The following is a 26171-nucleotide window of genomic DNA, read 5'->3' on the forward strand; positions in this document are numbered from 1 at the left end:
ACATTTGCAAAAATGGACATTTAAATTGAATTGAATTAGACAAAAAAAAAATCAATGTTGCCTTCTGTTCTATCATAGTCAGACTGAGAATCACGTTTAGCTCAAGGTGTCATAACATTCAATCCAAAGGTGATTCTAAGATAAAAAGCAAAGCTATTCTCGCCTCGTCCTCTGCTTCCTCCATCTGTTCCGTCTGCTCTCTGTCTGTCTAATGTTTCTCATTAATACTCTGTTTTGCTCGGATCCTGTGTTAAAAAAAAGGAGGGATAATGGTCTTACATTGTTGATTTGGGGTCGGAGGAGTGTGGGGGTTGCAACAGTCAGCCTGTGGTCTAACGGAGAGTCACATGTGCAAATTGAAATGTAATGAGATTAGCGACCAGAAGGGAAATAATGTGAGCTTCTTGCCGAACAGGCTAAGGGGGAAATATGACAAATTGGTTTAAGGATCCAGAAACAGAGAGAGAGAGTCTTTACAGAGACACTAGTCTGGGGGGTTTGCAAAAAAAAAGTGGTTCCTTGGACCATCAATCACCACCCTGTTTGTAAACCTCCACTGAGTGGATCATGAAATGAAAGTTACATACACAGATCCACAACTCAGCAGCAGCTCATTGCATAACCATTGTTTACTTCCCAAGAAAGTAATTAAATCTGCAAAAACCTAATGTTCCATTAAATCGTTCGTGGAAAATCACTTCTGCCTCTGACACGATTTTCTTCATAGCAATGATTTCATTTCACATTCTATTAATGGAAACGTGGGTCACTGGGAAAGAGAGGCTACACTTCAGTGTAACGTCAACTGTTAGTTTTTCACTGTAACACAAAAACAAACCTTTTTTCTCTCTCTTTCTTGTATTCTCAGCATGAGGCTCGAAGCGGCTGAGGAGCAACAAGAGGAAATCCGCTCTTGTTTTCCCATCGATTCAGATGTTTCACGTTTCACAAGAGCAGACTTGGATACTTCCGTTTAGCAAGATTACAAATGGTTGACATCTGGAGATGGAAACCTGCAGCTGTGAGTTCAATTATTTACTCATTACCGCAGACATGAAGTTGTTAGTCGAGTGCGTGAGGAAACAAAAGAGGCACGAGGCTCACTAACTTCACTTGTAAGAAAAACAGAGACACTATGATGTGTTTTCTGAGTAGAAATCTTTAAACTGTATCATATTTTTGACCACGGATTATCAATGGAATATTGTTTAGGACACTCAAAGTGGCTACAGCTCACTCATGCTTGGAGGTTTTCCCTTACTCAGAACAAATACCAACACTTTTTTTCCTTGAAATTGCGTGAAACTGTGAGCCATTTTTTCAATACTCACTCCACCCTGAGGGGCCAGTATGCGCATAATTGTTCACGTTCCACGACAAAGAGAACCATCCTTTGTGCACCCTCGTGTATGCGGTCCAGCCGATTTCCGATTAGATAACTCCTCACCAAGTTGAGTCGAGTAAGTTATGTCACTAGTTATGTTGCCGTCTCGTGTCACATTGCCTCAGGAAAATGTCACACCCTGCTGTGCTTCAGATTGGCAGAGAAATCCAGGACTGAATCCAGCTACATCAACAATGGAGGCACATCTCTTCCTGTACGATATCAATCCCAGCAATTCTGGGACACCAAGACAATCCAAAGAAAATGATGGTATTGTCCAGCTCTAAGTTCAGTTTGAGTGAAAAGTCCAAGGTTCTCAGTGATAATTTAGAGGTATTTATTTTAAATTAATGTATGGGCTCAAATATTGATAGCAAATCAGAGCTCCAAAGAAACGGCCCTAAAAGAGTTACCAGTGTCCCTTTAACTGACAGGTAAGACGCCCAAAACCAGGACAGTCTTAAGAAAATATTAAAGTTGGAACCTGCCACCATTTATCCAAGATGCCCTGCTGCCGTGACAACCAAGGTGCAATTTGACACTGGTAAAGCACCGACTCGCCGTTCCTGTCGCTCACTGATAATCGCTGTAAGGCATCCTCGTGTTTAAACATCCTTCAACTGAGATGGGATCCTTTCCCGCAGCAAAGAGACAAGTGTTTGATGGAGAAGTCCACTGCAGTCAAAAACAGAGCCAACCTTCTGTTGAAATACACACACGGGCGTACACACGCCGCGTCACGAAAGGGAGAAACAGAGGGGGCTTTTAATGTTGTCCACACTTCTTTAGAAAGTCTATATGAGCACACTGTGTCACACAGCCAGTACAGAAGCTTCCTCGCACAGACGTCCACAGTTTCACGGACATCACTTTGCGAGAAGTGCAGTTACTCATAAAGCGGAGACATTCACTGCCCAGTCTGACAAAAACAATGGCGTGATCTCTCAAAAGTACACACATATACAGCGTGGAGGCAGTGTTTTCTCAGACCAATCAATAATCCATTATGAACAAACTGCTCTTCACCTCCCACCCTGCTCCAAAACAGCAGACAAAGAGGTCTGCTGTGAGCTTCATAAAGAAGAGAGGGTCGGGGGGTAAAGCACAGCTGGATGCACACACACAACCAAACACACACCTAGGGGCTGTTTGCAAAATGCACGAGATTAAAGACAGTTAAGGAGAACAGAGGAGGAGAAAGAAAACTACCAAATGCTCTTGGTTGATAGTTAGGTGGGGGAAAAATCTTTATGTCCAATAGTGTGACTGAGTCAAACATCGTGTCATGCACTTCCAAGTTAGTCATGTAGGTATTTTTAAACTGTTGTCAGAACAATCAGAACAGTGTGAATGGAAAGCAACAGAGGTATTAGTTCATGGTGAGTGTCCTGGCATTTTTCATGTAGTGTTTTGTGAGATTGATCTCATGTTCAGCTATGTCTCCCTACGCCTGCCCCGTACAAACGTTCGGGCGATGGCGCGCTGCACTAGTGAGTTACGCTCTTAAGTTCTATATCATATGTGCTCCGGCCTATGACAGCCTTCACTATTGGTCAGTCTCAGGCAGAGCACAGTGCCTTTAGGTGGATTAACTCACACCTAAGGCTGATAGAGGGCGGAGCGCATATTCATAGAACTGCGGTTACATTTGGTAACCAGAACGTCTGTCTATTATACTCAGGAGCTTTGGTGATAATATTTACGGGCAAATATGAGTGTTCATCTCAACAGGGTTGGAGTGACTATGATGCAGCAAAAGCCACAGAGTGAAGGGGTAAAAGGAGACTCAAAGGGTGAGACTCCCAGAATTACACTATGTTTACGTTGACATTGATGCAATTCTACGGCAACTCCAGTCTTGTGTAGCACAGTGGTCACACTTTTTTTTTTGTCTCAATAGAGAAAGCATCAGGTGTTTTCACCTCAATAAGGTCTGAGGTTGACATTCGAAATTTTTAAGTTTAGGTCCAGTATCCATTTTGCAGTTCTCTCACAGCAGGTCATGCTCATAAGCAGAAAAAGCAGTGGGGGGCTTTGAGGCATTGTTGGGGTCTCCGATTCTCATCCTATCCCTAGTTCCATCCCTGCCCCCCCTCACCCTTAAAGCCCAGCCAGAACAATGGTGGGGGTCTGTGCTGTCTGTCCCTTGGAAAAAACACACCCCCTCTGACAAATAGGGCTGAGATGGGATTCAGGCTGCGTGAGAAGCAGAACTGGGAGAGGAAAAAAAAGAGTCCACTGGGTGTGTGTGTAGGAAGAAGCAGGTGTTTGGGTCAATACTGTCATGTTACATTTCGGTAACTGCTCCATGCTAGAAGGATTACTGGATGGGCCCAGAGGAAGAGGCTATCGTCCCCAACATTGTTTTGGGAATGTTTGATACCAAGCACCTGGCAACCAGTCCAGATCTCTCCGGTGTCAAGACTGATGAGTGTTATAAGAAATCCATATGAACCTCTCCTCAGTAGAAACAGGAAGATGATGCAAAATTCCTTGAACGGATTGAACCACTTATTGCTCCTGGAACCATCAATAGTTTTTGGTGATTTATACGTCTGTGAATCGAACCCCACCCCTTTCCTTCGTCTACGCCTGTTTTTCTCACACTACTTGTTAACCCCTGGGTGTTCCGGTCCCAAGAGAACCCTCACCCCCGCCCCTGCCGGCAGAACATCAGCATTCCTCCCCTCACTCACTATGGGTTTACAAAGTTATCAATTAATACAACTGTGGGGCAAAACATCTTTAAAAAGGCAGACTGCAAAGTTTTCAAAATGAGTTTTCAGACGACTGAGCTTCTCAAGGTCCAAACGCCCTGTGGAGAGAACTCATCTAGGCCCCTTGCATGCAAGTTGGGGTCATGATCAGAAAACTAGCACTTGCTAAAACCAGATCTTTGTGTTTTGGCGGAGCTTCTTCACCAACAGGGAAGAACAGTACAGAAAATTCATGCCTGAAGGCTTATGACCCCCCAAAATCTCAGTGTATAGGGTCAAAATCACAGTGTTGGGGGTCCATATCCTGCTAATGCACAAGGGAGAACCCTGGGGTAAACTTCTAAATCTGAGTGGATAAATTATCCCTTCAACTGCTCAGTTTTATTGTGATTAAAAAGTCAAAAAAATGTCGACAGCATATCGAGGCAGTTACGTGTTTTTGCCTGTATGCATAGGCACACAGGAGACACATATTTGAGCAGTGTGGACTCTGACATTTACTGCCAGGTCAGGATGAGCAAACTCATATGGCATATAAGGTCTACTGCAGTCTTGCTGTGACCTCTTTTTAGTATTCATTTGCATTGGTAAACTCTTTATCCTGTAACATCTTCAGCTCATTTTTCAGTCGTAAAAATGTTACAATAGTGCATTACAATATTCATGTAAGCACTCTTCCATTGTACCTCTCCAGAACACTTCAATTGTTCTGACATTATTTAGAATATGACTGTGACTATGTTGTTTTTCAAGTAGTAATCTTTTGCTGTATGACTGTTGGAGGAGAGAGAAAGTGTCAGTTTGGTTTGCTATGGTTGATTCAAATCCACACCAAAACGCTTCCTGATGATTCACTGTTCTCTGGAAAGCTTCCCCTCTGCTTCCGTGCTTCACTTCTGTGCTCCTTCTTCTGCCTGAGATCTCCAAAACAACTGCAACTGAACCTACATCTGTCTCTCTGATGGGTAATTACGCCGCTGACCTCAAAGCTGCCCACCAGTCGTTCACACTTTCTGATGTCGCCCTTTTATTTCCCCACTCATTTGAGCCGGATTGCAGTGGTGTCCAGACGCAGTCTCTCACACACTGAACTAGCGGGATGGAGGACATTTATCAGCAGGAAAAATAATGTCATTTTTGTGTTGGCTTTTATAACATGAACTGGAACCGACAGAAGATAAACCCACCCATTATTACACACGCCATGGATAGATAAACAAGATTTCTGCAAAGGCAAAGGTGTGTTCCGTCAATTTCTTTGTTATTTTCTTGGAGTTTTGTTTATTTCAACCTTCATAGGTAGTTTAAAAGCACACCTTTTCTCATCCTAAAGTACAAAAACTAGTCATCACCGCCTCACAGCATATATATAGATTTCGGGTAAGGCCATCTCAGAATGAATGAGTGCCCTTTGCACCGTCCATTCAGATCAGTTTACTGGGTCCACTGTTATATATGAAGCAAGTGAATGCGTTACACAACGGCCGACACCATGTAAACAAAAGGTCCTTGGTTTAAACATTATGAAAGGAAAATTGAAGTTCCTTTGTTTCTGTCCGCCTGGAACAAAAAAAAAGAAACATTCATAGATCTTTTAAATCGGTATGGTATTACGGTTCGGACTGCCTCTTCACATTTTCAAAGCTTTGTCATTGGAACACTGATTATATTATTAATGTAAGCCTCCATCACTTCTGTCTATTTATCTGTTTATTTCATGAATGATTGACCGTGTTTACATGCAGAGAATAGTCAGACAAAAGCTCCTTTAAGCCCATGAGTTTGTCATAGAGTGTATCGAAATATTGGACAATGTCTCACTCAATAAGATAAAACTTTCCTTTATATTGCTAGAATAAACAATAAATGCCTGTAATTTTCATTATGAATGTTTCAAATATCAAAATGCTACATAGAGACAGTGGATGCCAAAAAATCAGGGGTGGCGTCAGCTGGTTTTGTTTGAGTGTCATTGGAAAATATTCACTCAACAGAGAGATGCTTTAGAGTAGTGTAGCAAACTTTTTGAGACCTCACTCTCCAAGGTGTTTTGAGTTGTATTATAGAAGTCTGATCTTTGTCAGACTAAATCGACAACTAACTTTCCTCAGGTCCCATATGACAGAGGTCAATATTGTGAGCCTCACTATGATTGTCAGACAGATGCATGGCCTCATGATAATAATAGCAATAAACTGTTAATGTATAGTCACTACCTAACCATCTGGTGAACATTTTTAACAGCTATTGAACAGCAACAGACTGCTATTTCATCGATGAAGCACTTTGTGTTTAGTTAAACACTCAGGCAAATAGCTGCCAGTTTCGGTGGTGTTTCCGATTTTCAACAAACAGGAATATTGCCAAACCTTAAATATTTCCATTTGTTCTCTGAGCTCGCTGAAGTTGCCAGGAACAGGCAGTGGGAGGAGATACGATAACACACAAGATCAACACATCTGAGACACACACACATTCTCCCATTATCATGCAGAAAGGAAAGCAAGATAGGTGTATTTACACTCAAACCTTCTGAGGGTTCTGGGCGAGCCTGCGCGACCGTGTGTGTGGGCTCCAACAGGCTGAGGTGAAGTAAACATCAGCCAGAAAAAGGTGTTAAAAAAATGAAATCCTGCTTGATCACATGACATTCTAGCCTGTTTGATGTTCCAATATGAGCAACTTGGCGGCTGCAACTAAACTATAAATCAACTACCCTCACCTTTAGTTTTGTGTTGAATGCTCTTTGAAAACTGCGTGTTCTTGGAATGTGGAACTACTACACAGGAAGTTAAAGACTACAGTGGAACATACTAGTGGACGTCTGTGTGTGTGTGTGTGTATTCAGGGAGTAAATACGGCTCTTTAACATCGGCAAAAGTAGCCAGAAACAAGACGTCAGAACTTCAAAGGCCGCTTCATATAAACAGTAGAACTTGCTCGTATTTTAATAGCGGCACAGCAGTGATGGGCTGCTGAATAAAATGAGCGCCAGTTCCATCTGGGTCACATCTTATCAGAGCTATTGGGACACATTGATGAAATCCTGACTTGCTTGTTAACCTGCCCAGTGGAGGACGCTAAACTGACACTGAGGGAAGCGAAGGCTGGAGACAGAAGACAGGAGGAATAAATGAGCAAGAGGAAGACAGCAGGAGATGGATCGCATCGTTGAGGTGGACCAGAAATAAAGTGGCACTGTGATTTAAGGAGGAAATCAAGATGACTATGATGAATAGCATTATTTTATTGTGTCAAACTTGAGGCCTCGGGGCCAAATCTGGCCCACTGTTGTTCTATGTGGCCTGTGGGATATTTGGCTCAAAGGTTAATTCAAGGTAATGTAGATATAGTGGGCTATAAACACTAAGCTAAACTGAAAAGAAGACATCATTGATGCCAACAATAATAGAACAGAATAATTTATGGGGAAAGAAAGGAATTTGACAGTAAGGAGGTGCTTGTTGTTGCAAAAGCTTTCTGATTCATTGTACCATTGCTTTTGTACCACTGGAAGCCTGTCACAGCAGAACATCAATACAAATGTTTATAATAATAAAAAAAATGATAGAAGAGTTTCTTCTGAGCTATGATGTGTGTTTGGAAAGAAGACAGTCAAGAGAGAGACTATCATGCTAGACTGAGCCTCCAGTCTTTAAATAATCTGTAACCGTAAATAGAGTAGGAATAATCCACTATTATGCAGTTTGTTGTGTCGTCGTATTCTTTTCTGCTTTCTTTAATTGTTTCCACTGAGTTGCAGTTTTTAAATAATTTACATGAATTCCTATTCAAATTTCTGCACTTTTGCACTGAAACTGTACATACATTGTGCCGGTTTATTTTTTAAGACAAGAATGAAAAAAAGAATAATTGTGAAGAATTGTAATTATTAGTTGTAACTAGAACACTGATCAGACATAAAAAAAAAAAACAGCCAGAGTCATTTAATTGATGAATCCACTCTCATTTTGCCTCAGCAGAGATGCATAAAAATATCAATAAATCACACATCACTGGTCACCAATAATCCTGTGTAGTCTACATGACACCAGAATCAGATCATAAAACCAAAAGAACTAAGTAAATGAATTGCATGAATGTCGTTTGTTGTGTAGTTACACTGCAAAAAGACGACCAGAAGTGAACCTCAGTCCACCTTGCCAACTGATGGACAGTGATAATTGATTATTAATGGTCATTCTCTGACTGTCCTAGTTTTCAAACTGTAGTAAACTGAAGCCTGGCAGTTGGCAGCCAACAGACGGAAGGATTCCGTGTGTAGTCTGTTGATCTGACAAAGAATAATGGTGGTGTTCTATCCAAAAGCCCAGCATTAGAACAGAAGAGTGCCGTACTTATCTCTTTAAAAAAGTATTTTGGCAGACTCATGTTATTAGTTAAACTGGCAGCTGCTAGACAAAATGATTGGGGATTGTAACAATTGTCAGTGTCACTCTGTGCTGCCCAGAACAGGCAGCGTTTCACCACAGATAAAAGTCAGCGAGATTGGTTTACAATTGCTTGACTCATATTTCTTTGCCCTGTCACATCCCTTATCTTCGTCACTCTTCTCTTTTTTCAGCTACTTCCTGTTATCACGAAAAATGACAGTTTAAAAATACACTGATCAATGCCAGATATAGTGCGAACTCCGTTTTGATTGGATGATTCCATAATCGCTATAATTGGGTGGAGTTGAGGTTGTTAAAAACATCGATACTCACGCGCCGTATTCAGATAAAATATAAATCAAAGGTAGTTATGCTAGCTAGGACAGGGGAAGTGTGACTCGAGTCACTGATCAACATGGGAAACGGTGAAAGAAAAAGAAGACTCTTCCACAGCAAGTACTGTCTCAGAATGACACATTTTTCAGGCAATTATTGAACAAAAAAAAACACAAGTTTCAAATTACTCAGTGATGATGCAGTATGACTCCAGCCTCCCACACGCTGAGTGGGTATAAAACGAGAAATTTCAAACCATTTACACGCTTCATAGAAAAGCAAGTGAGGCTAATTCAGCAGAAGGTAAATGTTGCGTCAAGCGGTTCTGTTTACGCTGCGTTCCCTGGTGAGCGCCGATGCTTCCAGCGGGAGTTACCTGCATCACCCAGGCAACAAAACCCGCCATTAACCCAGCCAACAAGCCAGTGTTCCACTCGGGGAGGAAGAAAAAAAGAGTGACAAGGCCCATTTACACAAGAAATAAGTGCACATACACATGCGTGGGGTCACTCTCTCCACATCACACGGCACCGGGATCACCAAGATGAGTTACTAAAAATGGAGACGACTCACCATCAAACCACAAACAACCACAAACTAATGGGTTTGAATTATTTATATTAGATAAATGTCTATTCAAGATGAAGAGAAATCTCCTGTTATGGAGTACGATGAGGAGTAGGTGTGTTCAAGTGACCAACAAATGAATTCCAAGCCATCTTCAGGACTATTTACTGAAATAAACTGGGAGTACGCTAACTGTCATTCAGAGAGTCCCCTTCTTTTATTTGATTTGAAAATTTCTATATCTATGTGAAACCATTACCCCTTCAAATCCATCCAAAAAGGTCCACGCCAGAACAAACACTGTGTCTAGTTTTTAAGGAAGACAGGCAAGACTGGTAATTGGGAGATTTTGAGGAGTCAGTCGAGTATAATCTGATGGGATTTACGACTATGCTCTTTAAATAGAGTTCTGCAGCCAGGGATTAGACAATCGTGGGCAGTCAACCTGAAGAGCAGCAGTTTTGGTGAATTACGGAATAATGATGTTTAGAGAGCATCTGTGTGCAACAGTGGTATTTGTTTTGGGGCTTTTGCAGTTAGACATTGGATGTAATCGTACGAATTGGTGCTGTTTGTTGCGGACTGTTCATGTTTTGTTATTCAGAGCAACACATATCTGTCACAATAGGACTTAAACATATAAAGAAAATTTATATTCCTTGTTAGACTTGGTCCGTTTTGCTAAATTCAATAAATGTCAACCCACCCCTCTCACCCACCCACCTCTGTAATTGAGTTTGAAGCCTCTAATGGAGAGCACATGCTTCATTTTAGTGGTGTTAGTCAAACAAAAAGTCTGAATTGTACAGCTTTCTGAAAGTATCATGAGTGTCTAATACACTGGTTGTAGACTGTATACTTGGGTGGATGGGGGGTAGTTGGGCAGGGTGCCGTACCAGGGGCTCCTGCCTTGCCTCCACAATGCTCATCACATCTGGATACAATGTGGGAAATGGGGCAGTGAGGCCAACAGAATGGCTGAAGGGAGGGTGCGAGTCTGCTGGGGAATTCTTTACAAAGAATCAAGAGCCGATGGAAAAGGCAGAGGTTGAGCTGCTGGACATGGAGCACCGGGGTTGTCTGGTGAGAAGGATCGGGGTGTATGGAGAGAGGGTAGGTCGGGGGTGGGGGGGACACTGAAACACACCCTATCTTTTGGTCTCCTCTTCCCTGTGTAGTTGACTGCAAAGCCCCGAGCAACAGACTGACAGGGTTGCAGCTGCAAAGCAAACAGCAGTCTGAGAAACACACTGCGGATAAAAATAGTTTTTGCTGCCAGGAATGAAAATGTTTTAATTAAGTCCTTATTCTAGTATCTGAGGGAGAAGTAATGAAGATGTTCGGTACGTGTAAAAAAAAAAAAAATTTAATCCACCCAGCTTGCGCCAGCGGTAGGAAGTTGTTGCCAATTCTAAATGCGTTGTCCAAGTTCTGACAAGAAAAAACACTAACTAGAAATTGTAGTGTTCTGTTTGGTTTGGAAAAACCATTGAACCAGATTTGTTGTAACTTCAGTTTCTTTGTGTTCTCAGCTCTCTGGATTGAATCTAGACCTTTTACTGGCCACACCTCAAACTACAGTCTTCTTTTGAATCTTGTGCTGAGCTATATCACAAGTGTGTGACTGACTTCTAACTGTATAATGTGTGTTGGCAGACAGCAACACCGACAGCCCTTAGTCCAGCACCTGCCCTTGGTTTAACTAAACGTTTGTTGTTAGTCTGTTTTATTAGTTGTCTTATTTATTTTTTTATTTACTGGCAAGTAAAAACGTTTTTTTAATTAGTTTTAATGGAATTTTTATTTGTTTACAGTTCTGTTTTTCATGCTAATAATCTTTTTTTTGTCTATTTTTTTCCAAGGATTTAACATTTTTCTGTTCCCACAGACGATAGAAGTTGCAGCGCATGATTCATGACATCTCTGGTTATCAATGACGTCATCTTGAGTCTGACATGCCTCTAATTCACTCTTTATTTTCTAAATGATGACAGCAAAAACAGCCATCTACAAGAACAAATTATTATCACTATGCACACCTGTATATCAAATAAAATAACCTTTCAAAGCTCATTTGTTTATTATTACTGTTGAGCATTTAGAAAACAAATTCTAAAATTGTTCCAAAAATCTTTGTTCTGTCGTCACCAGGTGCCTGCAGCTAAACTGTTCCTCAGATCCACGTGTGGATTTGAGGTGAGTTCATTATCCTCAGCCCCCCTCCAGCCCTCCTCTTCCTCACCTCTGTCCTCAGTGACCCAAGAGCCTGCTTGACCTCGCCATCGACTCTCCAAAACTTCCTCAACTGTTTCCTACAGCCTACTCCCGGGCTGCTCTCTGAGTACAAGAAAAAACAAGTGGAATGCTCTCACAAGCTTCAAGTGCTACTTGTCTGAATCATAATGTTTGGAAAATGTTGTAGTTATTTTGACATTCTAGCGACAAATCGTGAATCCAAAATAAATACAAATATTTAGGTGGGAAAGGGGCCTTTTATCTTTCAGAGTGCTCCTTTATTTTGCTGTAGCAATGTCCCAAACTAAACGTGAATCTTTGCCCTTGTAGCCTCCTTCAACACTACTTTCAATGGGATGAATAATTCCTCGCTAACAATTCAGATTAACCTTCTAACACAGGATCAAATGAGTTTATATTTGTTTGAAGTTCCTTTCAAACGGTTCTGCTGAACACGCTGCCCTTTACATTCCTGTGGAAGACCGAGAATTTGTCATTCAAATTTCATCTGATGAGGGTTGCAGCTTACGGTGTTTTTGACAGTGGATATATAAATAGAATGCACATAATATATATATATATATATATATATATATATATATATATATATATATATATATATATATATATATATATATATATATATATATTTGCTCATATTAACCACAATACAAAGATTTTAAAATGTTCTGTAACCTTACATTAGCATTTTAATTGCTCAAAATATGGTGTGAGAGGTATGTGTCCTTTGATGTATCTTTTGTGAATATGTTGTGAATTTGTCATTGCACTTTCAAAGCCACTTTAAAGCCAAGTGACAGCAATGAAGTCTCCAGGGGACCAACTCAGAGCAACAGTTTGACTGAAATTTTACTTAAAATTAGGCCGGGAAATTCTATCATAAAATGTGTATCTAAACTATCAATCAAAACTGTAGCTACTGTAAATATTAAGTTGAACTATATTATCAATAAACCAATCACATAAAAAGGAGATATATTTGATGGACTAAAAGGCAGATTTGGCAATGTTTTTAACGTACACACCTGTTAGCTCATGCTAAAATCTGAAAAGCTATTTGCACACAATGATTTGTGTCATCTCTGTGATCTGAGGTACGTAATGCAAATAAATATACTTAGCTTCTGCTATAAACTAACTTATGTATGTTGAAATAGTTCCTGTAGCTCCATGCTAAAACTTCCTTAATTTGAAAAACATGTTTTTATGGGTCATTTTTGCTTGTTCCCTAATGTGGCAACAAACTACATTCAACTAAAACTTTGAATAAGAGTTTGTTATTCATGGGTGTTTTTTGTGTCCAACTTATTGTATTTCTTTATTTCCCTGCTGAATAACACAGCTTTCATGCTGTTCTTAGAACTCTGTTGTGCAAAGGGGTATCATGTGCTTGTGGTATTGACATTTTGCTGATATCGGATTTGCAGATATTGTCCAAACACCTGACCTTCGATACTGATAAAAATGATACCGATATATCCCACTCCTTTCATGCCAATCATATTAGCTGTCATGAAAGTAACACATTAATAATTGCTATTGTGATGCCTGTGATAAACATGTCTGTTAAAAGCAACAATACTGCTTAAATTCCAGTAACACAGAAGTCTGTTGGATTTCTACAACCATTTAATATCGATATTATCAGACAAAACTCTCAAACTCCCTGCTAAATACCAGGAAATATGCTTTAAATAGACATGTCACTGGCGCTTGCATTAGCTTGTAGACAAATTTTGCCCATTAAGTGAAGCAAAATGGGACCTCAGTAAATGTATTGGAATGAGATTTTTTATTTAAATTTTAAAAGTTACAAACAAGCAAAAGCCATTTGTGGAAGGCTGTACAGTAGTATCTTTACATTCAGATGTGAAGCAAACAAGCATGTTGGACTCAAATCCAGCTGTTCAAGTTGCCAGGGCTCCTCTGTCCCGAGCGCACGCATGAACACGCACATCTACCAAACACATCGCGGCAAGGTTAGTCTGACATCAGTGGCTAACGATCAGCCTCTGTGTGCAGCTCAACGATTAGCTGCAGTCGCCCCGAGACATTTCCAGCTAGTTTTAAGTTCATCTGACATGCAACATCACTGGCCTTTGTCTCCACTTCACCCTGCTGAAACTATGTTTTTTATTGTTTGGACTGTGGTCCAAACAATATTGCAGACCTGTGTAAGTGTTGAATCAGCTTCAGGGAGAGGACAACAGCGTGTGTGTTTGTGTGTGCGTCATGGGTGTAACAGTGCGATAATTACAGGGTGAAGTAGGTTTCTTGTGACTGGTGTGATTCTCTCATCCATATTTTTGTCAAACTGAACTGCAATTGTTTGGTTGAACCAATGAGGAGGATTTCATTGTATTCTTAGTCTGCTTCTTCAGAGTGATCCACACCTACAGTCGACCAATCAAACAGCTAAAAAGCTACAGGCTACACCATCATGTTTCTGTTAAACACATTTGAAATATAAAAGACTGTTTCGCCTACTTACATAGGAAATAAGTCCCCCTCCCCCATCTGTCTCTAATGCCCTCTGGGCTGTTGTGAGTGTGGATTAAGTTTGGGTGGTACTTCCCCTCTCCTGCCCAGATATGCACTCGTACCTAGCAGAACTTGTCAACCAGCGTCCCGAAAATAATGTGTGTATTTTGGAGAAATACATTTTGCACAGGGGAAGAAGAACTTGGTGGAACAACACGGTCCAGTCTATTGTGACATTAAATATGAAAGCAAAGTATCCCTAAAGGACACAAAGCGACAAGACAGAAAACAAGAACTGCAAGTGAAACCAAATTTCAGGATGAAGCAAATGCCATGTTGTTTTGACACGAAATGATGTGAACATATAGGAATGGATTGGTTGTATATTTAAGTACACTTTAAGTTTCAGATCACAAAAGAAGTTTTATCATGAGCTAGAATAGAAAATATACTTGATCAAAACTAGCCTAGAAAGAGGATATGTTAAGGACTAAATAGATAAAATATTTGATATTAACTAACATTGTAAGTAACATATGAATAAGTATGAAACAGCAAGACATACAGCATATTCATTGCTTAGTGGTATTAAAGTAAAGTGTCTGAATGTTCAGGCGAGCACAACAGTGGGTCAATAATGGTGATCAACTCCCAAGAGTTCTGGTTCCGCACTCCCTCAGCCCAGAGCAGAGTGATCCTCCCGGCTGCGATCCTGCACAGCCTTCAATCACAGCAACCATGCCAGCTTTTGTTTTGTAGACAAAATCCATTAACTATGATAAGCATGCCAATGAAAACAGGAGAGGCTCGGCAAACTTTTGTTGTCATGATTTACCTGAGAGACACACAGTTTTCACAGTTTCAGGCAGCTCATATGTTCTGATCAGTCAGGCTAGATCTGGCCATGACCACGAGCTGCTCTCTTCTGGTTTAATGAACTCTTTACAACTACAATTACAAACATTATATTTACCATCCATGTAAAAGGAAGACGGACAGTTAATCCTATGGGATTATTTACAAAGTTGAGAGTGTTCAGAGTGACTAACTGCACGCCCATATTTAGGTCAGGTGATACCTGAACAATGCCTGTATTCCAAACACATTCTAAAATTCACTTCTGAGTCTTTTCTGGACGCTGAATGGTGCTTTTATGTTAAATCAAAGTGACTCCAACTGAGAGGAAATCCATTACAACAATAATGGGCTTCTATTTAGATGAAATAAACCTCAGTCCATTCAGATATTTGCTTAGCACTGGCCAAGGATTTGCCTAGGAGGGTAGGTCATTCAGGGTGTATGACAATAGTAAAGCAGGGTCATTTTGAAAACTGAATATCAGGACTAAAAATGATGAAATTAACAAATGATGTTCAGGAGACAAATAACAAAGAAATTGTCATGGCTCCGCTTCCAGGCTCCGAGTCCTGGTTTTGGTTTTTCCCCTCTGTTCCTTTGGCACACGGCTGGAGCCGATTGACCTCTAATGACTGGTGGTCTACAAGAACACCTGGGCTCCAGCAACGTGTGCCAGACCGTTTTTGATCCCATTGTTTGTTCCCTGTGTTTGCCGGAAGTCCCTGTGATTATTCCTCTCGTTCCGGTGTTTTTTGGACTTCTCGTTCCCTGTGGTAACTCCTTGGTTCTCGTGTCTCTCCCTGTGTTCGGCTTTTTGTTCTGTCTTGTTCTGTGCGCTAGCTAGCTCCTTTAACTCCCGGTTCTCGTTTCGCTCCCTCTCTGTTAAGCTTCTTGTTTTGTGTGCAGCTAGCTTGTTTAACTCCTGGTTCTCGTGTCTCTTCCTGTGTTAAGCTTCTTGTTTTGTGTGCAGCTAGCTTGTTTAACTCCTGGTTCTCGTGTCTCTTCCTGTGTTCGGCTTCTCCTGTTCTGTTAGCTAGTTTTTGGATTTCTCTGTTTAACCCTGGTGCCCTGAGCTTAGTGTTTTTTCTCCCCAGTCTCCATGTGTTTCTTGTTCCCTTTTGTAGTTTATTCTCTGTTCATTGATATTCAGTTTGTGCTTAGTTTCTCCCGGTTCGGTGACGCTTTCAGTTGTGATTCAGTTGTTTGTTTAATTATTAAATATCTAATTTTTACTCCGTCCTGCCTCCAGTGCCTTTCACCACTCGCACTTGGGTCTTGGTCACGTCGTCCTACGTGGCTTTAGCTCCCTCGTCCCTTCGCTCTCGTGACATAACGGTCTGGCCATGTTAATAGACCCAGCAGTGTTGAAGGGCTGGCAGGACGAGCTAGACGCTCAGGCCACCAGTATAGGCAATATGGAGAGGATGACATTGTCTATTTTTGAGCTGTTGGACTCCATGTCTGAGGCGGTTGCACGGCTTTCCTCCGGCTCTGCTCTGTCCGGTTCTCCGCTTGCTTCCTCTGCTCTTCCTCTCATGTTAGAGCAAACTTTTTCTGTTCCCGTCCTGGCTCCAGAACCTGAGCTTCCCGTCCGTGATTTTCTTTTTGAAGATTTTTGTATTTTTCCGGCGCCTTCCAAAGACTCCTGTGCGGCTCCCAAGCCGCTGCCTCCCAAAATCTCCTGCGCGGCTCCCAGGCCGCCGTCTCCCGTGGACTCTAGCACGGCTCTCAAGCCGCCGTCTCCTCCCGAGGGCCCCTACGCGGCTCCCAAGCCGCCGTCTCCTCCCAAGGGCCCCTACGCGGCTCCCAAGCCGCCGTCTCCTCCCGAGGGCCCCTACGCGGCTCCCAAGCCACCGTCTCCTCCCGAGGGCTCCTGCGGGGCTCCCAAGCCGCCGCCGTCTCCTCCCGACGTCTCCAGCGGGGCTCCCAAGCCGCCGCCGTCTCCTCCCGACGTCTCCAGCGGGGCTCCCAAGCCGCCGCCGTCTCCTCCCGACGTCTCCAGCGGGGCTCCCAAGCCGCCGCCGTCTCCTCCCGACGTCTCCAGCGGGGCTCCCAAGCCGCCGCCGTCTCCTCCCGACGTCTCCAGCGGGGCTCCCAAGCCGCCGTCTCCTCCCGACGTCTCCAGCGGGGCTCCCAAGCCGCCGCCGTCTCCTCCCGACGTCTCCAGCGGGGCTCCCAAGCCGCCGCCGCCGTCTCCTCCCGACGTCTCCAGCGGGGCTCCCAAGCCGCCGCCGCCGTCTCCTCCCGACGTCTCCAGCGGGGCTCCCAAGCCGCCGCCGCCGTCTCCTCCCGACGTCTCCAGCGGGGCTCCCAAGCCGCCGCGGCCCCCCGACGTCTCCAGCGTGGCTCCCAAGCCGCCGCGGCCCCCCGACGTCTCCAGCGTGGCTCCCAAGCCGCCGCGGCCCCCCGACGTCTCCAGCGTGGCTCACAAGCCGCCGCCGCCTCCCGACGTCTCCAGCGTGGCTTCCAAGCCGCCGCCACGCCGGCTCTTCCAGTCGCTACAATGGGCCTCCTCCTCCCCTCGTCTACGACGACCGTCCATCCAGGACTGGTAACACCAAGAGGTGTTCTTTAAGGGGGGGGTACTGTCATGGCTCCGCTTCCAGGCTCCGAGTCCTGGTTTTGGTTTTTCCCCTCTGTTCCTTTGGCACACGGCTGGAGCCGATTGACCTCTAATGACTGGTGGTCTACAAGAACACCTGGGCTCCAGCAACGTGTGCCAGACCGTTTTTGATCCCATTGTTTGTTCCCTGTGTTTGCCGGAAGTCCCTGTGATTATTCCTCTCGTTCCGGTGTTTTTTGGACTTCTCGTTCCCTGTGGTAACTCCTTGGTTCTCGTGTCTCTCCCTGTGTTCGGCTTTTTGTTCTGTCTTGTTCTGTGCGCTAGCTAGCTCCTTTAACTCCCGGTTCTCGTTTCGCTCCCTCTCTGTTAAGCTTCTTGTTTTGTGTGCAGCTAGCTTGTTTAACTCCTGGTTCTCGTGTCTCTTCCTGTGTTAAGCTTCTTGTTTTGTGTGCAGCTAGCTTGTTTAACTCCTGGTTCTCGTGTCTCTTCCTGTGTTCGGCTTCTCCTGTTCTGTTAGCTAGTTTTTGGATTTCTCTGTTTAACCCTGGTGCCCTGAGCTTAGTGTTTTTTCTCCCCAGTCTCCATGTGTTTCTTGTTCCCTTTTGTAGTTTATTCTCTGTTCATTGATATTCAGTTTGTGCTTAGTTTCTCCCGGTTCGGTGACGCTTTCAGTTGTGATTCAGTTGTTTGTTTAATTATTAAATATCTAATTTTTACTCCGTCCTGCCTCCAGTGCCTTTCACCACTCGCACTTGGGTCTTGGTCACGTCGTCCTACGTGGCTTTAGCTCCCTCGTCCCTTCGCTCTCGTGACAGAAATGCATGAAAGGTTAATCATAAAGAGCTTTAACTGCTGCACTGCACTATGGTACTTACAGTCGAGTGCAAGGACAGCTTTTCCCACCAGGCCATTAAAACAGCCAGCCAGCCGATACTGTTTCATGAAGGTTCATGAAACAGTGCCTTTGTTTTCAAAGCCCACTGGATGGCACTCTCTGCTGTTTTCAAACCGAGAGCGGCACCAACTGACCTCTGAAATTGCTGTCTAATGAAGCCGCATAACCACTGTTTTCAAATGTTGTCTGTCTGTTAGCAAAATAGCTCAAAAATAGAAGGACTAAATTCAATAAACATCCTTGAACCTGCTGAGGGATTCTCTGTGCACTCCAGCTGTGCGTGTTGTGCGAGCGAATTCCTGAATATTACTGCCACCTGCTGCCTCAGTGAGCTCTTCTGTATTATTTAGTATATAAAAAGGTATCAAACTTTACAGATCAATTCAAAGAAGCACAATAATATCAGGCAGCATGGGCGTAAATCAATTTGTGACTCGTGTAAAATGTTGCTGTTGAGCAGCGACACCCTGCAGTGGTTACTCCCAGATAATGATGGCACCTGTCTAAATAGGTTTTTGTCCTGGCCAAGAAAGCAAACACAGCTGAAACACCAGTCTTAATTACAGCTGACTAATTTAGCCTCCCCAGGTTCAACCTGAGTTTTGGAGAATTTGCTACAAAATCATGCTGAGTTTTCATTTCAATAGTGAGTAAGAGACATCCTATAATACAAAGTGGGTTATATTAGGGTGTGTTGGATTTGAAAACACACAGCTTCAGCTACATTTGTATCATCAACATTGTTTTGGAACCACAATGAAGTAGTCAAAAAACACCCTGGAGTCAACCAAAAAACTCATTAGATATCACAGATCTACATTTCTACCAAACTGCCGAAGAAAGTGAACAGTGCTCAAGCAGGCTCTTTCTTTACAGGACCCTGATCCGACCCTGGTCCTTCTTTCAGTTGTTCATCTCCCTTCTTTCTGATTTCCGGCAGCTTCATACATTTCTGAAAACGCTCTGCCGCCGTGAGGCATTCAGCAGCTTGCCAGCACAGAGAGGCGGTTATTAGGGGCACAGCCGTGCAGCAGTGTGAAACCTGATTAGGAGAGACATCATCCATCTCCCCTGTAAAAACTTCTTCCCGTTACCCCTGGATTCATGGAGGAGGGCGACGACAGCAGCGAAAAGATGATCTCTACATGACTAATTTGTGACCCTGGGATGAACCTGTCTGGGGTACTTTCACTTTGAAGCCGTGCTGGGACATCTCAAAGCTTCTCCTCCACCTCTCTCGACAGAGCATCAAGCCAGGGCCCGGTTCACAAAAGAGAAACAAAACATCCTGTTTTCATAGCATCAGCAACAGTTGGACCCAGCTCCGCTAATTCACTCCTCGGCTCCTGTGAGCTTGCGCCTAATCCCGCAGCAGCTAGGCCCCTACCCCCCTGCTATCTTAATCCTCTGATTACCACATCATTTTCTTTGGATCTCATTTGGTTCGCCATCACACTTTATTACCCGAAGCACCGCACTGCTCAACACTCTTTCATTTCAGTTAAAAGTGGCCCGCGATGGCCACAACTGTTTGTTCAGCCGACAATAACGAGGAATGTTGTTTGGATATGATAGCTGGTGGAAATGTAGTTTCTCTCGTGATTATCCCAGGCAATGTCTTCTCCCATTGAGGCCTCATTTATAATTTAATCCAAAGAGCTTGGTGTTTCTAGGCTAACACAGAGAGATTGCCCTTTCAGAGTGGAAACCCCCACCATGCAGTAGAGAATCAATGCTGTCGCCACAGAATACATGCTGGACCCTGCACTGACTTCAGATCTTCCCTTTTCACGGCAAAAAAAGTAACACCGGAGCACAGACAAATCTATTTTCTTGACAACAAGGACAGAGTAGTGGCTGCAGAGCTACTTCCTTTCAAGTTCCATTCGAGATTCTTGTTTGTTTTTTTAAACAACTTTTCCCAAAGACAAAAATATTTTAAAATAAATAGGATAATATTTAATATTACCAAGGCTATCTTAGCGGGGAAAAAAAGTTAATGGAAAAACTAAAAAGTGTCTTCATATCCTCATTTTTTTATTATGTTCTGATCACTCAGGACAAAACAGTGGAACATAATTTAATTTTTGTCTCCAGTTCTTATTTCAGATAACAAACAAATTACAAACACTGATATTTAGCAAAAAAAGTTATCTTGGATGAATAGCTGTCACTTTAGATGAAGTTAATAAGTGCCAAGTTTGAGACAATATCAAGTGAAAACACGCCCAAGGTAGGGTTCATGGACTGGAAATTCTTCAGTTAAATTGACTCATGACACATGGTAACGTATTCTCGTAATAAATGCAGCAACATTTCCTGCATAGTTGAAGCATGGATGAGGCACAATCAATTCTAAACTTCTGAGTTAGCAAGTTAAGAATTATCTTTCTTGAAAGTTGAAAGATACACAGCATACTAGTATACTGAATACCATGAAATCCAAACTTAAAATTGTAATCACCTAAAGGACCACAAATGACTTTCTAAGAGACCATTCAAGTTTGAGCAAAGTGAGTAGCCACATGTCTCCTTGTTATTGGAAACATATGTGTGACAGTCTATTAGATAAGTATATGCCTGTGAGTGTGTATGTGTGTGTGGTCCTGCCATGGGGTGGTGCTGAGGTACATCACATGATCCAGTGATGTCTGTGTCTACATCATGCTTTGACATTTGGACTTTCCATGATGTGTAGCCATATATATATATATATATATATATATATATATATATATATATATATATATATATATATATATAGCAGGGCAACATATTTGAACTGTAAGAAAAGCCTTTTGTTGTCTGATTAAAACAAACCTGTTTGTGTGTCAATAATTTAAACATTGATTCTTGGCCAGCCAACAGTAATAGCTGCCATCAATCCTGGAGATAATACCTACTTCCTCCAAATAGCCTGATTGTCATTAGGCTGCACAAACTCACCGGGTTCCTGATTGATTTTAAGGACTGTCTGTCCAACCTTGTTACCTCGTGGAACTTCTTTGATCACGCCCCATCAGTGTCAAAGCGCGTCCACAGTTGGTGAAGGTAAATGACGACGTCGTGGTGAAAAGGCACAAGGCAGTAATGAGTAATGAAAACAGCCGAGTTAGTACTGCCATTCAGTAGAAGGGCCTGCTGCCGTGGAATGTGAGGCGCCATTCATTCACACGGGTTAAAAATGCATTTCTGCCACCACAAAGCCCTGCCTTGTCCTCATTGTTCCTCAACACACCAATAAAACACAGAAAACAGAACAAGATATGAAATTGAGGAGCGATCTGAGGTGGGATGGATCGATCATTATTGGGTTTTCACAAAATCTCCAGCCAAATTTCATACTTTAAAACCCCATTGCATAAACTTATGAAGTTCAAGACAGTATTTGAAACGTTCATTATATCAATTCGAATTTTTTTCAAATGATTAGTATTACGGCCACACGTTTCACTGGCCACACCAACAAGGTGTGTCCAAATAATAAAGACAAATATTTTTGGAAGTTCCAAAGACAAAACAGAAATGTCATATCTGACAGAAAAATTGACAGTGAAAATGAATGTACTTTTGTTTGACAACTACTGTTAACAAAGAAAAAAGGAAAACAAACATATGACAAATATGAGTCAAAATATAATTTGAAGGATGTTGTTATCCACATTTAGCCTCTACTGAGGGACTTTTTGCTGGATTACCAAAGAAGCAAACATTTCTTTTTCCATCTTAGTCATTTCAAGATTCCATTGATGACCTAATCATAACGGCCACAAAACCTACTCAAATTTACTGACTCTTCTTTTTTCCATATCAGGTTTGGAGAAGTGTTTGTTTAAAAAAATAAAAAAATTATATATATATATATATATATATATATATTTATATCGTTGTGCATAAAGAAATATATTAAAATAACCAGACAATACCACACACACAAGGCAGAATAACAAATAGGTTCTGTCTCATTTTGGAGTGTGGTGTCATGCAGGGCTAGAATTCCCAAAACAACAGATAAGACAACGCCTAGTTTCTTTCTGAATGTTACAGCAACTGAAAACAACATCGGAGATGTCTTGGCACGCGTGTGCGCGCATGCGTGTGCACGACCCTCCTCTCTCTTTCCAGCAAACTGCTTTTTACATAACGAAGACCAGTGATAACCGCTCCACTCTGCTCCCGCGGGGGGTCACTGTTAATGTCCTGCAGCCCCGTGTGGAGTCTTTTCATAGCTTTTATTGAGACGTTTAACTTCATGGACTTCTTCTTCACCCCATCACCACAGTGTATAATTACACTGCTACATACTTGTGGCATTTATAACCGTTGTTTTAATAGGCTTTTTATAGTGAGACATTGAAATTTAATTCTACAATAATCCCAAATGTTTATTTAATTACCTCGACTCTTTAAGAATCTGTGGCTGATATGTAATCGTCACATATTACACACTGTGAACACACCCTTCTCGTAACTGACAGTGATAGAAAAGAGTAACTTCCTTACCATTTTATGCGCCGCTGAGCTCAATACAGTCGCGCACACACAAAAAAAGACCGGTGCACTTCTCTAAAAGCAGAGTCCAGGTTCCAGAGAGATAAGAAGCAGACCAGTTGACTCTTAAAGAGTTGCCTCTGGCAGCCAGCCAAGGTACAGGTTGACCAAATAAAAAATGTTATCACGTGTAATGTTGATGTTATTACTATCTCAGTCGCATTCCTGTCTTCTCGTGGTGCAGCAGAGTGAGGTTCCTCTCACTCTACTCACTGTTGTTCCTCTGTCGTTTCACTGGTGCTGCCTTCACTGGCAATAGGGAGTTTTCACTCTCTACAAGGCGAATGAACGAAACGCTCAACTCGCACGTACAACTTCAACATAAAGCAAACACACATTACATGCTGACATTATTTAAACTCACTTGCGTTGACTGGCGCGTTGTAAAAAACACTATTTGGAGTTACAAAACGAACGGCGTGAATTACATCCCGACATGCATGTGTCCCTGAAAGCCTCACAAATTATAATAGGCTCAGGCTGAAACATCGGGGACAAGAATGTGTCGTAGTTCCCTTTTTTAATCCATCAAAAAAAAAATCCCTGTGTAATTTTTGACTAGTCACGTGATCACGATGTATTTTAATGTTATCACCCGGTTCCTCTTTCACGCTACTCTCACGTCGTTTCACCGGTGCTGCCTTCGCTGACACTAAGGAGATCCCAACTCATGAAGCAGGTGTCCATTCTTTCCGAGTTAAATAAAATATAAAATCCAGAACACAACAGTAATTGCTTCTTACTATACAAAAATCTATTTCGTGGCGATTTGGAGTTTTGACATCTGAAGAACACGAAGATGAATCATAATACTGACTTACTATCTTTGTGTGTATTTGTTTAGATATGCACCTGAACGTATCACAGTTACAAGACGCCTTCGGTGATCTTGCAAACAATGGGAGAAGAAACTTCATTCGAGCATAAAATCGCCTCTTCAAAATGAGCCTGACTCGTCCTCGTTTATTCCAAAATCCAATCCAAAGTTAAAATGTCTGAATGTCCTTACTGGAACTCGGTTTGCTTGATTCATTATTTGTAATATACTTATCCCTCTTTGCATTTCAACTCATGGTGGACAAACAAGTGCATGGGCGTGACTAAACAAAAGAGCCATCCTCACAAAATACTCAAATCGACAACTCGTCCCTTTTTTTCATCTCTATTTTCGCGTGTCCCTGAATGTGTCACAGGCGGCGTGAAGATTTTGGAGTGGAAAAGTTTGCCCCCGCGCTAGTGTCACGTGACGATTCGACTTCAGTCCTCTCTTTTCGTCTGCTTTTCCATCAACTTCCTGTAAACTGTCTGCAGACGAGGGGGACAGCGAGCGAGCGCCATCGGTGACGACACGTCACAGCTACCACAGCCGCTTACTTTTGCTCACATCCTCAGCCGGACGCAGTCACCTGTGTCAACGGCTTCACGCCAGATTACGGGGTCGCCCCCCCCCCAACCCCTCTCCCTCCTCCCTCTCCCACCTACTCTCCTTCTTCTCTCCTATTGAGCACCATTGTGTTCCGTCTCCAAACGCAGCGGGCTCACATCCTGTAGGTGCAGCATCACGCTAAAAAAAAAAGTTACATGCGCACCCCCACCCCGCAGATACACTTCACGACCCCCTCCCGATTACCACTCCCTCGCCACATACCCCCCACCCCCGCCCCTCCAACACACACCGCATGCAGATGAGTTGAGAGCGTTAAGAACAATCGCAGCAGAAAAACAAGTGCGACATACCACACAACCATCAGATCCTTGAATCTCAGAGCCAAGTATGAACTCAGCACTAGTGCCTTGCTCAGCGGCAGTTGTACCATTACTATTATGTAGGACACCACTTCCTAATATGGATACCCCCCCTCCTTCCTCTCCCCATCTCCCTACCTCCACCCTGTCTCCGCCTGAATACAACAATCTTTTTTTTTTTTTAAATAGAGTGAGAGGAATGCTGCTTTATTTGTCGTGTACATAACTCGTGGTAGCTGTGATATGAACGATCATGAATGATCATGAAGAGTAGTTGTTAAAAAGTTGAATCGCAATGATGCTCAGATGGAAGTCCTTTAAATTCTCATTCTCCCAGTCACGGAGAGATGGTGTCATCGTTCAAGATGACACATCGATCTCTTATCACCGAGTGTCAATAGCATTTCCATGTGTTTAATCCCCGGAGGTGAGCACTGTTCAGAGGTTAAATATACATATTTTACATGGATAAATCCGCCGAGGACGTTTCAAAAAATGTGTCGACGTGTAGAGAGGGCTTGGATGCACATACCTGTTTCATCGGAAACGAATAATCCTGGGTGACTTGAAGAGGCTTATTCAGTCCTAAAGGTGAAAGCATGCTCTTTGCTGTGTATGCTGAAGTGCATGATTGAGTAGGGCGAGTCCATTTGGCTTTGCGGGGGGGAGACTCGTCCAGCGTCTCATCCGATTTAAAATTAAACAGCAGCGTGGGTCTCAGTTTTGAAATATAACACAGACAACCACGGAGTTAGTGAACTCAAATCAAATACAAACGTAACAATCAGAAAAGGTGAGTTTAGAAGCTGTTTAGTCGGTGCAAAAACCCATTCAGCGCTCTAATGGTTCCCTCCGTATTAAATAGAACTATCTGCTATTGTCTCATCAGCGAAAAGTTGTTGGACTCAAAATAATGTCCTCAACCACTCTTATGTTTGAGGAACGCAGGACTAAGAAAAGAAGATGCTGTCATTTTGCTCCTCTGTCGAGTGCCATTCTACAGACAGCTGAGGATTCTTTTTCCTTGATCCACCCTTTTGCAACAGCCAGACATCTGTTTCAAGGGGAATACAGTTTGGACTTTGTAAGACACTCAAACAGCACTGGGTGATTTAACAATTTACACGACAACACAAAGTACTGCATAAGCTTGTTTTTAAATACATGCAGCCATGAGTTTATTTTTAAAGAAACACATAGTTTAAAATCATTTTCTCACCTTTAAATGTCATGAAAACTTCCAGCCCAGGTGTTTTGTCCCGAGTGTAACCTGAGGTTTAAAAAACAAGATGAGTAATGATCTTTTGTTGCTTTAACTTACAACCTGCCGGACTGGAATTTCGAGAAATAAAAGCAACAAAAATGATTACTTGGGAGTCTGTTATTGCAAAGATTATGTCCATGCAGGCTTCGTGTAATAATA

At 42.6% G+C, this 26171-nt stretch overlaps 1 protein-coding gene across 5 annotated transcripts in view; it reads right to left on the reverse strand.

Annotated features, from left to right (window-relative positions):
* The window catches only part of LOC128767982 (zinc finger protein 516-like), an 85135-nt gene that overhangs the window by 22263 nt on the left and 36701 nt on the right, over positions 1 to 26171 (reverse strand). Inside the window, exon 2 of one of the 5 annotated variants that reach the window (XM_053880437.1) lies at positions 25968 to 26018. The gene's annotated coding sequence lies outside the window, so the exon portion shown is untranslated. Of the gene's footprint in view, positions 1 to 22954; positions 24356 to 24739; positions 24789 to 25280; positions 25368 to 25967; positions 26019 to 26171 lie in introns of those variants that run through there. The other 4 variants (XM_053880436.1, XM_053880438.1, XM_053880435.1 and 1 more) reach the window with 4 other exon arrangements.

This window comes from Synchiropus splendidus, chromosome 12, assembly GCF_027744825.2.
Source record: "Synchiropus splendidus isolate RoL2022-P1 chromosome 12, RoL_Sspl_1.0, whole genome shotgun sequence".
Taxonomy (NCBI): domain Eukaryota; kingdom Metazoa; phylum Chordata; class Actinopteri; order Syngnathiformes; family Callionymidae; genus Synchiropus; species Synchiropus splendidus.